Source organism: Cryptotermes secundus, unplaced genomic scaffold (genome assembly GCF_002891405.2).
Source record: "Cryptotermes secundus unplaced genomic scaffold, Csec_1.0 scaffold2398, whole genome shotgun sequence".
In the NCBI taxonomy this organism is placed as follows: domain Eukaryota; kingdom Metazoa; phylum Arthropoda; class Insecta; order Blattodea; family Kalotermitidae; genus Cryptotermes; species Cryptotermes secundus.
In genome coordinates, this window is record NW_019742026.1 from 1 (window position 1) to 6889 (window position 6889).

Genomic DNA, 6889 nt, shown 5'->3' on the forward strand with positions numbered 1-6889 from the left:
TATAAAACTAATCAAGAAATTCATGGTCTAAACACTAGGGACAATGCTGACCTTCATTTTCCATCTGCTAGATTAAAATTGGGGGTATTTAAATCAAATCCGGCCCGTCACTTAAAGGTTAATCTAGCAGATGGAAAATGAAGGTCAGTATTGTGCCTTGTTTAAACCATGAAATTCTTGATTAGTTTTATAAAGATGCTTATTTCTCACAACAAATATCATCAAAGAAAATACATATTGAGAATAAAATGGTAAAATTTCCCAATTTTTAAAAAGTTGTCTACAAGGGTCTCTACATCTAGTCTTAGTCATAATACGGAGCATTCGTTTTTGCATCTTAAAAACACTAAGACTATGTGGTGAATTACCCCATAATAAAATACCATAAGATAATAATGAATGAACATATGCAAAATATATCATTCTTAAGAGTATTCTCCATCATAATGCGCGTGACAATCCTGATAGCATAACAAGTGGAACTTAACTTTTTTTAGAACATTTTCAATGTGCCCCTTCCATGACAACTTTTCATCAATAATCAATCCTAGAAACTTGATATTTGTAAGATCAGTGATATGCTTATCTGCAAAAGTAATGTTTAAATCAAGCTTCTGACTATTTTTAGTCTGAAATATTAAAAGATGTATTTTGTCAAAATTTAAATACATGAAATTACTCCTAAACCACTTATTTAAGTCATCAAGAGCGGTATTTATCTCCGTCAAAAAGTGTACAGGATTAGAACCTGTTACAATCATACTAGTGTCATCAGCATACATCACTAATGTATTACTTTTAGAAACCGTCAAAGGCAGATCTTTAATAAATAAAAGAAAAAATAGAGGGCCCAAGATAGATCCCTGCGGCACCCCGTGCTTGACTATCTCCCATTCAGAGTAACTATTTCTAGAATTATTTTGAATTATCACCCTCTGGTATCTCTCTGTAAGGTAAGATTTGATCATGGCATTGAATTTCCCTACAATGCCATAGTATTCAAGTTTATTCAACAGGATTTTATGATATACTAAGTCAAAGGCCTTCTTTAAATCGCAGAAGATACCTCCCACAATCTGTTTATTATTAAAAGCAGTTAATATATCATGTGTTAATGTATAAGCTGCTTTATCAGTAGAAGATTCACTTCTGAAACCATATTGCTACTTTGCCAATATTTGATTTTGAACCACCTGTTGGTGAATTCTTAAGTAGATAACTTTCTCAACAACTTTAGAAAAGGATATTAACAAAGATATTGGTCAGAAGTTTGCTATATTTAGTTTGTCTCCTGATATATAAATAGGTTTCACATTTGAGTATTTTAATCTGGATGGGAAAATACCTTTTTCAAGGCATTTATTACATATATAAGTTAGTGGGGAGACTATATACGGGGAACTCCATTTCAAAATTTTAACTGAAATTTCATCGTACCCATGGGAATTTTTTGTTTTTAATGATTTTATAATCTTACGAATCTCCTGGGTTGATGTATTTACAAATTTAATCCTAGGATAGGCTCGTTCTGTATTTTGAAGACTATTTATGGCAGTTGTCTCATTTATATTTAGACCTATTATTTCATCTGCTATTGATGAAAAATATTTATTAAAAATACTTGATATTATGTGCTGATCATCTATTTGCAGACCGTTATGATTTATTAATGATATTCCTTCTTTTTTTGTTTTTCTACCTGTTTCTGTTTTAACAATATTCCATATAGTTTTGATCCTATTGCTGGAGGTTAATATCTTTTTATTGTATTGATATTTCTTAGCCTCCTTAATAACTCTTGATAGAATTTTACAATAACGTTTATAGAAATCTTTTAATGCCTGATCATTATTATATTTAATATTCAAATATAGCTCACGCTTATGATTAAGTGAAATTTTTATTCCTCTAGTCATCCAACTATTCTCTTTCTTGTTTACAATAATTTTCTTCTTTAAGAAGCATGAATAAAAAATCCTTAAATACGTATTGTAACGTGTTTACGTTACTGAAGACGCCGTAGAGATGGCTAATTGGTTTATTTAACAATCTAAGAGAAACGGCTACAATTAATTATCACAATATTACGGGTTTCCACACTTTACAAACCCTACAACAAAATCTCTTAACACGATCTTCACTTGTCTTCACGTACTAATAACGCGGGAGCTATACATGTCTCCCTGAATTACACACTCCAGATATAACTGGTTGTCCCGAACTAGCACTGATTCTCGCACACGCGTCTGTAGCTCGTAACTTGCGAACTGAGAACTCGTTGATAGCACACTTGGCGACTGTCACTTTATAACTCTCCTCGGCGACTGTTACTTTACAACTCGGCGACTGCCCACATTCCAACTGAAGTCGCTGACTGCTATGGTAGAACTGACTGGCAGCTGCTGTGCAGCTCACTTATATAGCTGCAGTGCTTGCCTGTTGCGTAATGAGTGCCACGTCACAGTAGGAAGTTGATTACGGGTACGTAGCGTTGCGCGTTACGTCACCGCGGAGGGGTGGGAGGGAGTGCTATGTTACCGCCACGCGCCTGTGGCCTGAGTTGCCACCTTGCAGTTGGGTAGGGAGGGGTTCTCCGTGGCGCAACATGTTACAGTATTATGGAAATTATTAAACATTTTATTTACATCATTTTCATTAAATATATCGTCCCACGTCTCATAACTCAATTTAAATTTAAAATCGTTTATAGAGCATTTATCAATATTTCTCATAGTTTTAACTTCATTTTTTTACTCATTAGTATATTTTCTAACTTAATTACCTGGGCATCATGATCTGATAAGCCGTTTACAACTGGAATGACAGTATAACCCTCAAAATGGGTTACATCAATATAGATATTATCAATTGCCCAGGCGCAGTCCTTTGTACTTCTTGTAGGGAAATTTATCGTGTTAGTTAAGTTATAAGTTGCAAGTAAATTATCCAATTGCTGTCTCTTATTACAATTTTCAGACAGATAATTAACATTTATATCACCACACATAATAATTTCTTTATTTGGTTTATTTAAATAATTTAGAATGTTATCTATACCCTTTAGAAACTGCCTAAAGTTTCCATTTGGAGATCTATAAAGAGATAGTATGTATAAGATGGTATCTAATAGATTTATTTTAACAGCACATGCTTCAATGTCTTGTTCAATACAAAACTTCTTCAAATTAATATTAGAAAAATTTAATGATTCGTGTACATAAATGCATGTGCCTCCCTTTTTAAGTGTTTTTCTACAAAACTCTGCACCAAGCATATAATGATATATAGTTAACCATATAATCTCCTGATTTGATAAGAAGTGTTCTGTTAGACATAAAATATGAGGGAGTTCAGGGAGCAATGATCCAAACAACTCATTGTTTTTATCCCTCAATCCTCTCACATTCTGATGGAACACTAAAAAGTCCTTATTCATATATTGGGTGTCTGAAGTAAGTCGCAAATTGGGGCATACCTTATCCTTATAATATGTTCTATTTGAAATGCACCCTGCAAGGTCACTTTGAGGATTTATAATGACTCGATTGACCCTGTTAGAATTTTCATCTACCATAAAAAATCATTAGTCCTTGTCAGCGGGATTTTCCTTTCTCTGCCAGTTGATCTAGGTTGGGGAGCTTTATTATGAGATGTTTCAGATTGTCTGTCTAATATCTCAGAGCTGCCACTTACATTATGATTAGATATATCAAATTGCCTATTTACTGTTTTATGAATACCATCTACCTGCTCATTTTCCTTACCTAAGTTTTTAGATACAATCATTTCCTGCATATTATTCCAATTCATAGATACTGGGATCATCTTACTTTTTTTAAAAATGTCTTTAATAGCACACAGAAGTATAGTAGCTGAAAGATCTTTGCCTTTTGTATTTAAGTGAAGCCCATGTCTAGTGTAATGCTATCTTTCAAATATTACTTCCAGTGAGAATGCATAATCAAATGGCTTCATATATTTACATAATTTTCTATTGAAAACCTTTATCTCTCGATTTACACAAGAATTAACTTCAAGATCCTGTCTATCTGGTAAATTCATGACTAAAATATTTGTATGTCCGTTCTCCCTTACAAAATTTCTTATTTGGGTCTGGCCATTACTTGTTTCATTTCTACTTACATCTTTAGTGCCTCCCCATAAAACCACATCATTTTTTGTAAAATCTTTTATATTTTTAACCCTGAACTCAAAATTGCTGATAAGTCTGCTCCTGGTTTAACTAAACCTGTAACACTATAGTCCTTTTCTAGGTTATGTTGTAACTTAACCGCTATTCCTCTTGCATGACTGTCTCCAATGATAAAAACATTGTGCCTTGGTTTATTTGTATTAAACTTCTTCTTTTTAAATTTCCCATTCGATTGGTGATATACTGCCGATACCGATTCAGGCTCATTGAGGTTAGAAAGTGCTGCATAGCGATTAGCAGTCGAAGGGAACTGTCCACTATGCTGTATTCCAATTGTATATTCCATTTCACCACAATTGTGTCAATACACTTGTATTAGGATGTGTTGCCAACACCAGTTCTTCACTATTGCTTTCTACACCTTTTACACATTCTTTGCATCTAATGTTCAGTCACCTTTCTGTCTGAGAGAAAACAACAAAAAAATCTGTCATGACAACCAGTCACCTGATGGCAGGTGCAGGGGAACTCAAACGGTGTCACGTATTTTAATTTGCTTCAAACAAAGGGCAACAGGTAACACGTGTCTATATTCAGTCACACATTGTCACACATCTTTAGAGAATCATTAGTTATCCTGTTACAAATCCTCAACATACTGACACCTCCATGTTATTACATGGATACAGACAGCATGGGAGACAGAAAACGAATGATAAACTTCAGCATTCATAGATCTTGGGAACTCTATGATGTAGTACCAAAGCACTGCTTTGTGGATGTGACAAAGAGAATTTACCGCAAACATTCAGTTTATACAGTACTTCATTTCATCTATCAGATCTGCTCAAAAGAAAATGGGACATCACAAGCAACATTCTACAAACTACAGTTGCCTGGAGACATTTCAGGAAAAAGAAACCTCCAGAATCTAGTCAACAGCGCAGTGGAGTTGTTTTATGTTCACAGACAAGACAAGCGGCATTTCTGCACATTTGTGTCATCTGCCTAAGAGTGCACATACAGCTCACCTCAGGTTCAGCCTTTATTTCTGGAAATGTTAGTGGGACAGGATCCTCTTCCTCTTCTGCATCTGATACTGCCTCAGCTTTTACATTCATGGCATGATTTGCATCATGACGTGTTGGGCATGTCTCACCATATAGACCCACTAAAGCATTCTCCAAATTACTACAGTTCTGTAAAAACCATCATATCCTTCTCAGAAATGGATGCACAACACCACACATTAAAAAGGCTTATGCTCTCCTTGCTATGGCTGTTTCTCGTAACATTAAACTCATAAGAGCTGTTCTGTATAGATGTTCTTCTCTACAGCTAACACGATCACTAGAAAGTACTCGGTTCATAGCTCAGTGACCTTCTCGAGAAACTATCGGTCACAAGGGCAGTACAGAAAATATCTGTTTTGGTACCTAAAAACATCATAATAAAGAGCTCCACAACTTGTAACCTTCATTCACCAAGCATAATTACATGATCAAGTCAAGGAGGATGAGATAGGCAGCTCATATAGCAGGCATGGGGGAGAAGAGGAATGAATACTGGATAAGTTGAGAAAGCCAGAAAGTGCTCATTACTGTGATCACACATGCTCATCACGTCTCTGTATCCTAAAGGAAACAGACCCAGTACAAACCCTTCCAAATTATTTCTTTCAAATCCACACTTAGGTCTCCCAAGTGGTCTGCTTCGCTAAGGTTTTCCCTCCAAAACATTGTATGCATTTCTCACTGTTGCATGTGCACTACATGACTTACCCACATCGCTCTCCTTGAATGCATTGCTCTCCTAAATAATATCCGAAACCGTTATCACCCAAGTGTATGAAAGTCCCCAAGTGTATTATGCAAACAAACAGAAGTGTGTCACAGAATATTTAGTTTCTCTGGCCAAGACAACTGACATATAATAAAATTCATGTCTGTGCACACAAGCATGAAACACTCAGAATTCTTTCAGGAAACATTTCTTCATCTCTATACAGTACAATTTTTGCCACTCTTGTTACAAGAGAATGCAGAATCTTGTGTAACCTTGAAACCAGTTCATCACATGATAAATATCTTGTGGGGTTCATTGGAATTAGCTCACAAGAGTCCTAGTAACTTAATGGTTCTAACAAGTATATCACTAAATAACTGAGACCAGTTCCATGACTCCCTAAGGATTTTTGCTGCTATAGAATTTCTCTAAGATACAGTTCCATTTATGCAAAATTTAATTTCATCTGCATCAGAACTGCTTAAAAGGAAACAGAAGTGGTACATCACAAGCAGGATACATTCGACAAACTATAACTGTCTAGAGACACTTCAGAAAAAGGCCTTCAAAGGCGAGTCAGCAGCACAGTGGAGTTGTTTCAAGTGCACAGACAGACAGAAATAGATGAAAAAGACAACTGGAATTCCTGCCTATTTGTGATATCTGCCTATCAGTGGACATACAGAAACATACAGCTCACCTCAGGTTTAGCCTTTATTTCCTGAAATGTTATTNCTCTGTCAGAAGAACGAAAGATCTGTTGAGATTATACAGAGATCAACTAAGATGGGTGGTAGGATTACTTACCAGACACTACCACCTGAAAGGACACCTTTACAAGTTGGGACTGACAGACAACCCAACATGTGAAAATGAATCAGCAGCACTCATCCTGTGTGATTGTGGGGCCATAGCTTATTTAATATTTTGTCACTTGTGATTATTATAATG

At 35.5% G+C, this 6889-nt stretch overlaps 1 long non-coding RNA gene across 1 annotated transcript; it reads right to left on the reverse strand.

Moving 5' to 3' along the window:
• Positions 1-4461: 4461 nt before the first annotated feature.
• On the reverse strand, positions 4462-6672 carry LOC111873018. Its single transcript, XR_002844333.2, has 3 exons — positions 6639-6672; positions 5185-5352; positions 4462-4617 (listed from the first exon to the last, which is right to left on the reverse strand). It is a non-coding gene; the product is annotated as an uncharacterized LOC111873018 (long non-coding RNA).
• Between the last annotated feature and the right edge of the window lie 217 nt (positions 6673-6889).